Here is a 15,916-nt window from a genome sequence, read left to right on the forward strand (position 1 = left end):
TTTAGGCTCTGGGAGTCGTGGTCCCGGTCTCTTGCCTCTCCTGCGCCGGATGTGCGGACACCTCGCCGCACCTACTTAGTTTAACTAGGGCCTGATTACGATGTCAGTCATCAGACTGCGACCGCCATCGTATCAGGCATGTGACGGTCCGTCAAGGAGTCGGCGGTCCCACCCGGCCTATTACGATCAGACCACCGTGCAGGCGGTCAGAAAGTGACTTATTCTGCTGCGGATTTCCGCTCTATAATTCCTTCCACCAAGCTAGATCTTTAATCAGTTTCACATCTATAGCCAGAGCTTAATTTGTAATATATTAAGTGCCAGGGCTCTTACCAGGAGGCCACTGCAGCTTGCCCCACCCATCGCCCTTGTCATTGCTGCCAACACAACTACTAACCATCTCTCTCGCATGTAAATGCAACAGTTCAGATTATTCCAGGTCCCCAAAGCTAAAGGAATGGCTGGGGAGGCAGGTATTAGCAATTTTAATGTATATTGTAGTCCTAAACTACTGCTGTTCTGCATATCTGTAAATTAGATGAGCAGCGCCACCATGTGGTGGACTGTTCTAAGTATTGTGTTGTCGGTGCAGAGCACCGGGTCAAATGAAGCACTGCCAATAGCGCCATATGGCTCATTGCGAGTGAACGTTCATGTTTAACAATTGACCAAATAATACTAAAGAATGAAGAAAAAACAAAATGGGACCACACACATGCCAATTTGCATAGCATACGAGAAATGAAATAAAACTAAGAAAAAGTAGTTTTCATACCACAGCCTCATGGCCTGGGAACAGGCCTGGTTTATAAATCAGCTTAACACATTGGGGCCTGGCTTCGGATGGAGGAAATCCTTACCAAGAACTGCTGGTTAATTGCAAGAGGCATCTTAAAACGTGTATTACGATAGTGAAACAAGTGAATTACAGCACAGTGAATGTTTTAGATTGGCAGGTTTAATCAGTCTTTATTGAAATAGATGATGAATCGAAGAAAAAAGTGAAAATAAATGTAAAACTCACACAAACGAAGGACCGGTCTGTAATACACATACTAACAGCCAACCCACCCCTTGACTGGATGTATTCGAAATGGGCCCCATATGCTTCGATCAGGCCACTCCGCAGATAAGGTGGCCATGTCCTGCGTCACATCAGCATCTCTTGCAAGGACCTGCCCGGGGCACCACCGCCTCAAGGCCACGCACTGGAAACAAGGCCACGATCGCTTCGAAACAGCATCATTTGCAAGTACCACCTGTCCATGGCACCACTGTCCGGCCCACACAGCAGACACAGGGCGGGTACCCATGGCATCACTGCCCCAAGCCCATGCAGCTGAACTGGGGCCTAGCACACGCGCTGTTGACCATCAGCTCAACCTTTCCGAATCCCAATCCAAATGACTGACTAACCTAGAACTGACTAAGCTATCCACCACTTAAAATGTACTTGCATGTTTCACTATACTAATTCAACACTAATCCTCTATGGGTCCCGGAGTAGCGTGCTACTCATCGAAAAAGCGCTTTGTCGCCTCGTCAGGGGTAGTAAGCGCTATATAAATGCAATTATAATCCAATAGAATCACACTCACACTGATGGTGTAAGGTTGGGACACACAAATTGTCACCAGCCACGGTCCGTGCAGGTAACAGCGGTGAGGCCGGGTAAGGGGGGCTTTCGAGGGACGATGCGGTGGGAACATGAAATAAATTATTAATTTCCCCTCTGCATCGTCCCTCGAAATTCCTCCTTACCATGCCTCACTGCCCCACCGCTGTTACCTGCACGGGCCGCGGCTGGGTGTCACACAACTTCACAGCTATCATCCTCAATGCAGGGTCTTTGCTCTCACTTAACAATGTGACCCTACCGCCCACCCAGGAGTGCAGAAACGGAATCCTAACAGCCCTACATACCTCAAGTTCAAGAATTTGTATAGCGCACTACCTCACCCAGAGGGTCTCAAGGCGCTTGAGGGAGGGGGGGTGCTTTACTTATCAAATATCCAAGTTTTTAGTTGTTTTCTGAAGGAGAGGTGGTTCTGTGTAAGGCGGAGGTGGGTGGGGAGAGAATTCCAAGTTTTGGCCACTAAGTAGGAGAAATGATCTTCCCCCCATGGTGGACCTCGTGGTGTACCAGGGCCTAACATGTTACTTCCAAACAATTAAGGCGCTTGAGTGGCAAGACTTGTTAATAAGGCGCTTGAGTGGCAAGACTTGTTAAAAATAATAAAAAAACAGGTTGATCGTAGAAAGGACTGGTAAGGCATTAAATTAAGACTTGCTCTACACGCCGATCCTAGCGCCTCCCGATTATAAATTGGGCCAGTGTTGCCTTTTTCTGGCAACAGAGCCACTCTCACAGAGCCTACCTCAATGTGCCACTTTCATTGCCACCACTATGCGCTATATCCGAGCTTAAGCACATTCATAGCTCCTCTCCACTGCAGCAACCACTTCCAACCAATGAAAGGGCCACAGGACGCAATGAGCAGCATTCATTCGTGCACGCCCATTCAACTGTGCTCAGTCAGGAAACTCATCATGCGTGTAAACCTGAAATGTACTGTGCGCACTGCAGAGGATCACACTAAGAATGCTCGTACAGTACAAACAGAGGTCGGGCATGCGGGGCTCTTGACACAGCCCTCTTACCTCTTACAAACTACCATCGCAATGCATCACTACATGTCTCCTCACCTGGTGCAGCTCTGTGGGTTGAGCGCGTGCTGCATTGATCTCGTGATTAGCCTGCGCATCACAAGCTTGAATCCCGGCTCAGCCTTTTGTCCTCCCAACAACAAAATGAGGAGCACCGACTCTAACGACGCTCCAAGTACAAACTGGATAAAAGTAAACAATCTCCTGGGAAAAATTCGGGTGGGGATCGCGGGTTCAGCAATGTGTTCCTCGAAAAGATGTGTCCAAAATGCCCTGGCCGGGCAGGGCCTCACTTGAGAGGGCAGTCTGGGAGCCCTAGCTCACACAACACGACTCTTGGCGGCGCAGTTAAAGGGGACTTCTCCATGCTCATCGCGGGAGGGGCGGGCGGAGCACCAGCCCCCCCCCCGGCCCTTCCCGTTTCACAGCAGGGCCATTTATGACTCAGTAAAGCCGAGATTCCCGAGAAGAGACAGCCCTCCCCCTGCCCCAGGCTCAGGGCCTCAGAAAAAGCAGAGGACGGGGCGGCCCAGTGGGCAGTCGGCCCCGTCCTTTCATGTGCCCCTCAGGCTCACAGCGGGGCACAACACCAGAAATGCCAGGGGTGAGGGGCAGAACAATCTTGCCCCTCCTTCAGGACCGTGGCACCAATAAAACCGATTGGGGAGGGTGATACGAGCCCCAAGTTAGGGGGAGATGTTTAACGGGGGCCAACGGGGAAAGGGTTCAAACGCCCCCCACCCCCAGTAAAGTGTAGACTGGATGGAGAGAACATCCTGCCCCCCCCCCCCTCCTCCAGGCCACGGTAGGCCCAGGGCCCCGGCACAAAGGCGACAGCCTGTCTGCAGCTTGACAGCTTGTACACAGCAGGCTAGCCCTGCCAAGGGTCGGCCCCAGGAGCAGGGAGCCGGGAAGACGAGGCCGGAAGCGCCACCGGGCTGCGCTCCCCGCGTGTTTACACTGGCAGGACCCGCCGGGCCCATCAAATATCCGAAGGTAGCGCGCCGCGGAATCAACGCGCCGGCGTTGCGCCTGCGACAGCGCCGAGCCCGGGCCGCCGACGTGCAAAGGAGCGCCATTTAAAAAGGGAGAAAGGAGGGAAGGCGAGAAACACGCCAAAGGACGGGCAGGCACTCACAGCAAGGTAATTAGAGAGCTGCTGTTTCTGCAATTATGAGCCTGCTCGCCCTCCGTGCCCCGAAAATTGTTCAAATATAGATTCAATAATTGGCTGTACAAAAGCGAGCGCTCTTAAATGTGGTGTCTTTCCCTCATTTCTCACCATTTGCTGCCCCCCTCCCCGCACCCTGTCGCTCACAAATGGCTCGAGCAGCACTTTCTAATCAGCACTCGGCCTGCCCTCCCGCCGCTCCGGTAATTACCGTCCCCGGCGCTCCGCAGACGCCAGGGCCCGGGCCGCGGCCCCCGTGCCTTGTAATTACAAGCTGCTAGGTCCTGGTTCAACCAGCCCCCCCTTGCGGGGTGGGGGGGGGGATAATTACACCCCTTGGAATGCCTCTCGCACAGCATGCCCTCACACTTTCGCAGGAGGAGCCTTGGATGTCTCTAGCCCCTAATAACCCCGTGCTGATAATTTTCATTACAGGCAAGAAGCATGTTTGTGAATAAACAGAGGGCCGCTGTGAGGCCCCGCCCCCGCTTCAACCACCCCCCAACCACAGGAAATACAAATCTTTATCTTATTACTCCGCAGGGGTCGTGCCCCCCCCCCTGCCTTGTGAAGAGACAGACGGGGGTGACAGTGTTTCAGGATGAGAACCTCCCTCTCCCCCCACGATCGCCCAGCCCCTCCCCCCTTGACCTCAAAAGGATTGGGTAGCATTTGTATTAATCTGTCTTTTGAATTTTCAGTGCAGAGGCTAACTTCAACTTCTAGGAACCATATACCTCGTCCCATAGGCAGCACTGGTGTTCTTTATCTGTTGCATTCTGGTACCTGTATATATTTTTTTCTTCTTAAGAATAGGAACCACAAAACTACAATTAAGGTACGTAAAGAAATCTGGACCGTGCAAGCCTCACACCTGGCTTGAGGTTTTAGAGACGCCCTGGTAGATTTGCCAAGGCAGGTTTTCTGGAAGGCTGATACTGCTGGGGACACTCGGCCGAACCCCAACTTAAAGCCATGTTTGCTTGTGTGGACAGTGCTTTTAATGTAAGATACTCACTATTTAGAGTACCTGTTTCATGCAGAGAAGTGCAGGCACTCCCCTATTAAATGTATTACAGCAGTGCTGAGAAGTGCAGGCCCTCTCCTATTAAATGCATTGCAGTAGTGCCGAGAAGTGCGGGTACCCTCCCATTACATGTATTGCAGCAGTGCTGAGAAGTGCAGGCCCTCTCCTATTAAATGTATTGGAGCAGTGCTGAGAAGTGCTGTTACGCTCCCATTAACATTGGCGTAACAAACCTCAAGGGGCCAAAGTGCATGGAGGGCAGCCCTCCGGACCCAGTCAGGAGTCCTCAGGCCTGTCTGTGAACAGTGCCTGGCAGGGGGGCCCCCTGGAGCTCAGATCCTGTGGCACCGCAGGGGCTATTACGCTACTGTCCATTAAATGTATTGCAGCAGTGCTGAGAAGGGCAGATACTTTTCATTTCAAATGTATGAAGTGCAGGTACTCTGTTCCTGACAGTATCTGCCCATTTAAAGCAATGTGTGCAGAATTACATTTCCCCCTTATAGGCATGTACTTTGTGTATGGGTCAGCCAGCTTTAACTTTCAGGATTGCAGATTCTCCAACTAAGAAACACAGTTTAAAATATACACATTTTACTGATGTGCCACCACCAATTCATTCCTTTTCGCATTTTGTTTCTCCCACAGAGCCACAACACCATTGTTTTCTTAATGATCACTATATAGTGCCTTTTCTGTACCACAGGAAGTCGCATCCTTTATGAGCAGCAGCAGCCTTAAGCTCAACTCAGAGAAGACGAGAGAGGTCCTCGTCCTCTCCCCCGCCGCTTGGGACAACACCTGGTGGCCCACCTCCCTCGGCAGCCCGCCCACCCCCACGGACCAGGCCTGGAACTTCAGCATTGTACTAGACTCCTCCCTCTCCATGACCCGACAGGTCAAGGCTGTTGCTTCCACCTGCTTCAACACCCTCCGCATGACCTACAAATGGATCACCCCTAAATCAATAAAAACAGTCACCCACTCACTCATAACCAGCAAACTGGACTACGGAAACACCATCTATGCCGGAATCAACAAGTCTCTGCTCCGCAAACTCCAGACCATACAGAACACCGAAGCTATACTCGTCCTCATCATCCCTCGAAAAGAACACATCACCAAATACCTGCAAGACCTCCACTGGCTCCCCATCGAGAAGAATTTAAAATTCAAGATACTCACCCACGCCTTCAAAAACCTCCACATCTCCGAAACACAATACCTCAACGAGAAGACTCTCCTTCCACGTACCCAAGAGAAACCTCCAATCTGCCGCTGTCGCCTAAACCCCGCACATCCGCAGACCGAGAACGAGCGGAAGAGCCTTCTCCTACATCGCAGCCAAAAGAACGAGCTCCCGATCGACATCAGACTCTCTCCGAACATCTTCAGGAAGACCCTCAAGGCCTGGCTCTTCGAATGAACGGAGCTGCTTACTCCCCCCCACACCCTCAGCGCCTTGAGACCACCACCGGTGAGAAGCACGCCTTCACAATTCCCCGATTGATTGTTTTCATAGAACTTTTGTCAGATTAAAGGTCGACGTCCGGAATGCTTCCAAGCACTAGTCCAAAAATCGAGATTTTGCTTGTGAGAATGGAGGGTATTGTGTTCTTTATGGCAATGGATATTAACCTTACTTCTGTGGACCCCCACTTAATCATTACTGGAACCCAGGGACCCCCTTTTTGAACCTTTACTGGAATTCGGGGATCTCCACTGAGTCATTACGAGAAGCTGCCTAAGCATTTTCGATGATGTAAACCGCAAAACAATATGCAAAAAATACAAAAACAAACATCAAGCAAGTACACAAATGATGAAATATTTTCATTCACTATTATATTAAAAAAAATGTACTAGAAAGGTTGTAGCTTCTCCAAATTCAATCGAGGCCACTCCTCATCCAAACTATATTCCGTCCGATGCACTTGCACTGCTGCCACAAATCGATCTGAGGATACAATCTTAATTTTTAGCCTCCATTTTCAAATTCCTTCACATTTACAGAACGTTTTAAAATTATCAATTTTACTTCACTTATCTACATTCATTAATCTGTTATTATTTCATTTCTAAACTGTCGCAGACCACCTGGAGTACGCTCGCGGACCCACAGCGGTCCCACAACCACAAGTTAAGAACCACTGCTGTGTGTTATACTCTGTTTGGTAGCTCACTTTTCATTGGCTGGATTGTGGGTGTATGATTGGTCGTGCTACAGGAGAGGGTAAAGGCTTTGTCGATTCCTTACATTTTTAAAGTCAGCAGATATGCACACTCCTGGGTAGATGAGAGTGGTTTGACGTGTTGTGTGAAGAGTGAGCTTGGGTACACTTGTGTGTGGTGCTCAAGTAGTGTGGGAGATCTGTCTGTCCGTGATGTCGAAGACGAGATAGATAGATAGATAGATAGATAGATAGATAGATAAATAGATTATACAGCGAGAATCCAGCATGAATGCCCTAGAGAGCAGTGCAGAAGAGAGTGAATGTGTGTGTGATTGTGTAGGGTGCACTTTCCCACATGTGTTCTGTTGTATGCAGGTGGCTTTTGGCTGGGGGCACGTGCAGCTGGGCTCAGCGAAAGCAGTCTATACGGCAATAGGTATATACTCTAGCTAATGTTTTCTGTTCGGTGTCGCTGTGTGGCTTTTGTTTACGCCAAGTGTTTTTAGTCTCAGTGTTGGGTGGATGTCAGAACTGCTTTGATGCATTCATGTAGCTTTTCTTGGCATGAGCTCAGACTGACGACATAGTGTTGGGTGTTAAGAGTTCTTTCTGTCCAATGTTTTTTTGTTGGGTCATTTGTATGTGACGTATCATGGTAAATGTTATAGTGTTTGAGCTGCTTTCTGTAGAACGTGAAAAACAACCAAAACAAAAAAAAAAGGCAGACACATTTTTATTTGAGGATACATAGAGAAAATGGTGCGTGGTATTGTATTACCTTACTGCCCCACGACTACCCAAAAAATAAAAGAATTCAGAGCCTCAGTAATGGGGCTACCCTCTTTGCACGATATTAGCTTGCCGAAATGTGTAAAAGAGGTGTAAGTGGGTTAATGCACCCGCTGCTGAAAGCAGCAGGAATCCTGCAGGCCAAAGGTCACCGCGAGTGCCATAAGACAATCCAGTTAATACTGTACAACTGAGCCCCAGTATTCGGAAGGGCAGTCACTAAGAAACAGAGCGCAAAGAGGCCTTATTAAGGCGCTAAAATCAACATCATTTAAACACGAAGAAGGCAGCAAACGGTAGGGTCAAATGATTTTGTAGAAGTTCGTGCAAATATTAAAACAGAATCTCGCGCAGCTGGCCGCAGAGACCGCCCACAACACACAAAAAAAGAGGCATCCGAGAAAAACTGTAAATAAGTTGAAGGAAAAAAAAAGACCAAAGCGTGTCCGGGAGATGTGCTCAGGAGGCGCTGAGTTTATACTCACACTTCCTCATGCGTTGGGGAGGCCCTGGGTGAGGGGGCGGAATGTGACATGAGTTAAAGGGGAACAAACTAACAGGCCAGGCAAACCCTGCAGTGAAGAGAGCAGGGCCGCGGAGCTCCCCAGGCATCGAGCGGAGGGCCGAGAGGCGCTATCCCCAGGGGTCAAGGGCGGGTTCCAGCAGAGAGGCCAGGCACCGTCGGATCCCTCGCCAGCCTCCTCCCGGCACACCTCCCAGTCTGCCGCTGCGGGCCTGAACTTGTGGAGGTGAAACTTGTGAATTCCTCGGCTCCGGGCGGGTCCAAAACACACACACACTCGGAAGCACTGTTGATGTTGGCAGGCAGGAAGCACGCTGCCTGTGGCCTGGACACCAGACTCGTGGAACGGGGCCCGCCTTTGCCACACACAGCACTGCCAGCACCCTACAGGACTGGCACGGGTGGGTACGACGCGGCGCCGAGGCCTGACCTGCTGTAGCCCCTGTAATGACGTAGACAACACTGTCAGTGCATCAGTACTGACACTTGCAATGTGAAAATATTAAGTGCCTGCTTGTTTCTGAGAAGTGCCGGTACTCTTCAATTAAAACTATTAAGCCTGTCTTGAGAAGTGCCGGTACTCTCCCACTCAAAATAAAAAAGTGCCGGTACTCCATACCGGCCCATTTAAAGCACTGACCTGCTGCAGGCATCTCTCTCTCTGCATCTCTCTCTCTCCATCAGTACTGACCTCCTCAGCCCCAGTACTAGACAGACAGCACTGCATCTCAGCCCTGAGCCGCTGCAGTTATTGTACTTACAAATACTGTCAGTGCATCAGTACTGACACTTGCAATGTGAAAATAACAAGTGCCTGCTTGTTTCTGAGAAGTGCCGGTACTCTTCAATTAAAAGTATTAAGCTGGTCTTGAGAAGTGCCGGTACTCTCCCACTCAAAATAAAAAAGTGCCGGTACTCCTTAGCGGCCCATTTAAAGCACTGACCTGCTGCAGGCAGCTCTCTCTCTCTCAACATCAGTACTGACCTCCTCAACCCCAGTACTAGTCAGACAGCACTGCATCTCAGCCCTGAACCGCTGCAGTTATTGTACTTACAAATACGGTCAGTGCATCAGTACTGACCTGCTACAGGCAGCTTTCCGAAGCATCAGTACTAACCCGCTCAGCCCCAGTACCAGACAGACTGCACAGCACCACAGCCCTGACCCTCTGCAGCCACAGTACTTACAAACACTGCCAGTTCATCAATACAGCCCTGCTGCAGCCATAGTATTTAGTTATAAAGTTTTGAATAGCGCTTTACATGACCCTAGTGGGTATCAGAGCGCTTTACATGACAAGAAGTAGGGTAACAATTGGTCTGGCAGTGCATCAGTACAGACCGGCCGCAGGCTTACTACTGCACCCTACTCACTCTCAGTACTAGGACAGACTGCGCCGTATTCCAGCGCTGACCCGCTGCAGTCCCAGTACAACGTTAACATTGCCAATGCAACACCATACTCATCAGCTGCAGCCCCGTACTTATTGACAGCCGTACTTGCCAAGGACCCACTACTGACAAATACTGCACCACCAATACATCCAAGCCTGGACCTGCCCCACGACCGATAGTGACACAGATCATGACTTTATCAACAAACTAAGAAGGTCCAAGCAATTTTTCTCAAAACAAGATGGCCCTGGGAGTCGTCTGCTACTGCAGAACTAAAACAGAGGTCTGACTGCATCACAATGATGTGGTACTCAAATACTGGCACTTAAGAGGATCTGCCAGGACACCACCTTGCGCCTCGTGCTAAAAGCACCTCAAAGGCCCCTTCCTTTGTCGTTTCCCCCATAGCACCTTGAAGATAGGTTGCCATGCAGCGCTAGCAGCGTTCAATCCACACAACAAGTGAGCATTCCTGGTGATGGGTGCCCGTTAACACAACTCAGCTTGAAAGCCTCCTGGGCTTCTGACATACAACACTTCAAACACTGCTTGCACATCATCCAGGCCTGAAGTTCAACCCAACCAAGACAGGGCTTAAGTTATTTGCGTGGAACCTTGAGAGAGTCAAGTGCTACAATGGGGTATTTGGTTCCCAATAAATATGGAGTTGTGGGCGTATAATTTCCGAAGGAGGTGCATACTTTGCAACTAAATAACAGCAGGCCTTTTCCATCTATGCACCCAGGATCTCAAACATCATCGCCGTAGCCATCAGGACTAGCCAAACGTTGCCACAGTTTAGGAAAGAATTGAAAACTCAATGCTAAAAAAAAACCAGGGAATCACAATGAATAGCATGTACATGCATACTTAAAAGAAAGAGGATCCAGGTCTTGGACACACACTTCCGGGTGTAAATTTAGTGCAACAGAAAACACAACAAAAAAATCATAACATGACGTGTCTAAGCACAGCCCACCATTCTACCCATGGGGTTGCAGGTAAGGTACGAGAAAGAACAGAATAGGGAAATGTGCCTATAACCTTTCAGTTCTTATTGGCTTCTGCAGGAAACCCACCAGCATTTTAACTACCATTAAGGCATGCAACCTGTAATCAGGGCCAAGGAGCTCTGTAACAAACAGAAGACCTTCCTTTCCACACACTAAATTATAAACAAAACCCTCACCAGATGAAGGGTTGGACAAGAAAACGTATATTTAGCTCCGGGATGCTGCCCTCCCTGCACTACTTAGTGAATCTACCAGCTCAATCAAACAAGCAACCACAAAATCACCCACCAACACACCTCTAAAGAAACCACTGGGTTGGTGGCGGCAGTGCCATACAAACACAGATGAAACAGCGAGAGTAGGCAGCCCTGGGATAAGTAGTGGTTGGAGGTTGTTGGAACAGCAAGAGTAGGCAGCCCTGGGATAAGTAGTGGTTGGAGATTGTTGGAACAACCATCCCATGCCTCACCTAATCCCGCAACTCCCTTGTCAAATAATGTAATAAAGCACATTATGTTCAAGATCTTCAAGCACCGAGTGGTTTCTTTGAGAAATTACACCAGGTTTGCTTTTTTGTTTGTTTCTACTATGTATGCTGTAAGTCTGCCAAGAAGGTCAGAATTCTAGGGTTGAGGATTGAATAAAGCCTCTTGATTAAAGATCTCAGGTCAGTACTTTCACAGAGGCCTGGTCATGTGATCAAGGACTTGCCTCCAATTAAGCCATGCCACCCCTAAAAAGATAGATGGCTGTGGTTTGCACTATCTTGAGATGTAGCCTGCTCCATGGAAATTCCCTTCTCTTAAAAACTACGTAAGTGATGTCTATGTGCGCTTGGTGGTGACAAGTGACTGGTTGGTTAATGACGCTCGGATTGAATTTAAGGTCCTCAACAAGACATTTATGGCACTACACTTTCTTGTTCGGAGGGGTGCTGGCTTTCAGCATCAACAATGACGATTTGGATGGCCAAGCTTTCTACGTTCTTGCTACTTGGAGCAATCTCTATTTCCAGGAACATAAACTTCAGGAAAAACATAAAAAGCAGCCCTTTGCACCAAAGTAACTGGTTTTATTCCTGCATATTCCATGCTAGGAACAGTAAGACTTATGACAGCAGTGTGTTGTTCAACTAAATAACAACATAACAAGCATTGGGCTTATGCGGCCCAAATACGAGTTTAAGTGCCAATGGCAAAAAGTGGAAGGAAGGAGTTCAAGCACTACACAACTAAGGCCCCACCTACCTGAACAGTAGCATCTCCTTCCACCAACCACCCAGTCACCTCTGCTTTGCATGACTCCTAATCGCACACGTCCTATGCATATGTAGAACAGGTCAGGAGGACAGGAATTTTCTTACATCGATTCTAAAGCGTGGAACAACCTCCCACTCCACATCAGAGCCCCTCCTCCTCCCCTCTTCTTGAAGTCTGCAAGAAACTGAAGTGCTGCATTTTCAGTTAACCAACCTGCCATTGGCAGGATTATGCACACACGCCTGCTCAGCGTAAGGGTACCCTCGCATGTGATAGTGTGCTTTACAAATGCACATAATAGGCGTGGTAATAAGAGGGCACGAAGGATGGAGGAGAGTTGGGTGGAGTGAGAAATAGGGATCAGGGATGAGACATGCTCTAGAAAGAAACAGGGGGAGGGAATTATGAAACAGCAACTATTTGTGTGGTTAAAAATAAACTTCTTTGTAAAAGGGAGAGTATGGAAGTGTGCAATAAACACTTCCAAAATGTCAGCAGTGCCCGCCACTCTACACCCACTTGAAAAACAAAAGCTATCACTGTACAGCCCTGGCATCAGGAAATAATAGGAAAAAAAGCGGTGTGCAAGGGCATCATTGCCCATTAAAAGCACAGGAAAGTCATGGGCATAGGGTGCGACTTTATTATGCGGGTAAATAAAGTGTAGGTGGCATCTGAGCAGGCATTTAGCGGCAGGCTGCAGCAGCTCAGCTCTCATTATCTGCAGCCAAACATAGCAACGGCAGACCTGCCAGCTCACACGGTGCCACTGTGGGTCACACAATATTGACTCCTTTCACACGGCAACGAGCCGATATCGCTCGGTGGGCACACAATTAGCTGGAAAGTCTTGCAACGAAGCAGGGTTCCAGCTAATTGTTTGGTGAATCCGCTCAGCCGATGTCCATTGTAAATGTAAATGTAAATGTACAGGAATTTATATAGCGCAAATCACCAACTGGTCTCTAAGCGCTTGCTTAGGGAACACGGCCTGGTATTCCCCTGCGAGATAACCCCGGCAGGGTATCCGCAAGGTGAAAGCCAGGCATCCTGCCGTGAGGGGCAGTTGTGGAGATTAAGCAAGCTATTGCCCAGAGTCGCAGAGTGTGAACCCGTGAATCGAGTAGGCACCGGAGCGAGAATGGTCGTGTCCATGGACATTTTAGGACTCAAGACCCCGCCGAGCCGGGAATTGAACCCTGGTCCCGGGCTGACCTCTGCTTCCAGGTCTGCCTCCTCTAACCAGTGAGCCACACTTCTCCACTCCACCACTACAAGGTGGAAAACCTCTCCAGCACATTGGTGGCAACCTCAAGAGTTTGATTTCTTTTCCTGCAGGAGCTGGAGGGGAGTGTGTGTGGGGGCAGGACTGTGAATTTATAAGTTTCTCTTGCTGTGTTCAGCACTAAGCCCAGTCCCCTCCTCACACAGTGAAAAGAATTCTGAAGTTGGCAGGTCTGCAACAGGTTTCTTTAAAACATGCGCTGTACAGCTACAACCACCCTTGCATCCTGCACAGAAACAAGGCGGAACACTTGTGGTTTTGTGGTTGGCACCCTGGACTTTGATCGGGGTGAAGAGGGGCAGCACCACAGTTGCACAGCAGTCACAAGGAAACGTAAAAAAGCATGGCTTCCGTACGAAGGTCCATGCAGAAAATGAATACCCAAAGAACAGAACTGGAGGCAAAAGAACTATAACAAACATAGGCAAAGCCATTGGGTCTTGCCTGTGCGAGGTCTATTGGCTTTGTCAATGCTTTTAAGACATGTTGCATAGCAGCAGAGTTAAAACAAAACAAAGGAGGTACGGAGGGCGGGAGAACCAGAGTGAGGTGATAGGGGGATGAAAAAGTACCTCAGTCATATCTGGAGCAGCAAACGGACACTGATTAAGTTGAATCAATCTGTGCTTGGTCCATGCGCCACAGAAAGTAATGAAGTGACACTACAAAGAAGAGTGACACTGAAGCCTAAAAATAGTCAGCAACTGAAGGGTTCTAAGCCCTTTATTGTAAACAAACGTGTACGCTAGCAAGTGAGAGTGCATGTAACGCATGCACTGTAGCAGGTTCTAGCTATAAAGGGGAGTACAGCACGTAGGAGATACAGCCAGATCCACTTTAACCCTTTGCATGCATCGGTCAGCCCCCTGCAGTCGGACGTCACGGTGGGCATGTGCGTCGGACGACTTTTGCAAGCGTGGAATTCGACTGCACGGCGGGGGAATTCCGTCCGAGCCCAAAGGGTTAATTCAGGAGGTACCGTGGTTACAACAGTCATTCGCAAGTGGGTAAGAGCATGACTTCCGTACATAGGCCCTTGCAGAACATAAATATCTAAGAAACTACTCAAGTAACAACGGACCCCACAGATTCCATTTTGAAGAATGGAAGATTTGCAACAGACGTATCAACATGATCTACACACGGAAGCAACATCATTGGATCCTAATCAAACTCGAAAATGTCCCAGTGGGAGGCGGGCTACTACCTGAACAGTGGAGCACAAGCATGAACAAGTATACATCATCTTCTGTTTTTTTCCCTTCTGTCTGTGGACTTTATACCCCCTTCTATACAGTTTTTATCACCAAAAAAGTTAACAAAAATATTTCTGTTCTTCTAAGGCCTACGTTGGAAAGTCATGCCCTTATGCTGTTGTGAATGACTGTCGCAACCATGGTGCCCTAGGGTGTCCTAGTGGATAAGAGATCTATAAAAAGGGATACGCAGGAGATAGAACCAGATTTATAGGACTCGAGGGCATCGTGGTAACTATAGTCATTCACAACAGCGTAAGGGCACGGCTTTCCTAACAGAACAAAAACATATATTTTTAAAACATATTTGGTGATAAAAACTGTATACAAGAGGGTGCAAAGTCCACAGACAAAAGAAAAAATACTTGTCTATGCATCTGCTGCAGGTATTAGCCCGCCTCCCACTGGGACATTCCAGAGTTTGACTCCGATCTTATGACGTTGCTTGTGTGTGCAGATCATATTCATACTTCTGTTGCAAACCTTCCATTCTGCAATATGGATTCCGTTCTCCGTGGGTGCGATCTTTACTTGAGCGTCATCCGCAAGTATATTAGACCATTTGATCCCTAAGCAGGCCACCATGGAACAAAAATCGCATAAAGCCACAATTGAGGACAAAAGCTGTACAGAAGATGCAAACTCAGAAGAACCTATCAGATCTCTGTTCTGTGGGTAGCGCACTTACTTAAGGGTCATCCGCAAGTGCGTACGAGCATGGCACCCATACGTGGACCCTCACAACAAAAAAACACAGTAGAAAATAAAAAAAAATATACAACTGAGGATAAAAAGCTGTACAGTAGATGGTACAAGCCCAGTAGGCAGGTGAAACAACTAGTTTATCTCTGATCCGAGGGCACGGAGATTACTCGACAGACATCTGGGAGTGCTTAAAAACATGGCTTCCATAAAGGCCCCGAGAAACAAATACTTTAAACAAGCACTGGCGTTGCCAATAGGTCTCGCAGTAGGAAAGTTGGAGCTATTGGTTTTGTAAATGACAAAGCCCTTTATGTATTTAAAATGATAACCAAAGTGAAAGGCATTGTTATTTGCAATTGTAATGGCTCCAACTGTCGTACTGCGAGACCTATTGGCAACGTGAGTGGTTTTTCGTGTGTGAGTGGCGTTGTGTGTGTGAGTGGCGTTGTGTGTGTGAGTGGCGTTGCGTGTGTGAGTGGCGTTGCGTGTGTGAGTGGCGTTGCGTGTGTGAGTGGCGTTGCGTGTGTGAGTGGCGTTGCGTGTGTGAGTGGCGTTGCGTGTGTGAGTGGCGTTGCGTGTGTGAGTGGCGTTGCATGTGTGAGTGGCGTTGCATGTGTGAGTGGCGTTGCATGTGTGAGTGGCGTTGCGTAGT

General features: G+C 48.6%; 1 protein-coding gene across 16 annotated transcripts in view; it reads right to left on the reverse strand.

Annotated features, from left to right (window-relative positions):
• GSE1 (Gse1 coiled-coil protein) overlaps nt 1-15,916 on the reverse strand; it is a 1,074,384-nt gene that overhangs the window by 110,249 nt on the left and 948,219 nt on the right. Inside the window, exon 1 of one of the 16 annotated variants that reach the window (XM_086945875.1) lies at nt 2,707-3,041. The exons of 14 other annotated variants lie outside the window; for them this stretch is intronic. The gene's annotated coding sequence lies outside the window, so the exon portion shown is untranslated. Of the gene's footprint in view, nt 1-2,706; nt 3,042-15,916 lie in introns of those variants that run through there. One more of the 16 variants, XM_086945872.1, reaches the window with a different exon arrangement.

The sequence above is a fragment of the Lissotriton vulgaris genome, chromosome 12, assembly GCF_964263255.1.
Source record: "Lissotriton vulgaris chromosome 12, aLisVul1.2, whole genome shotgun sequence".
NCBI lineage: Eukaryota > Metazoa > Chordata > Amphibia > Caudata > Salamandridae > Lissotriton > Lissotriton vulgaris.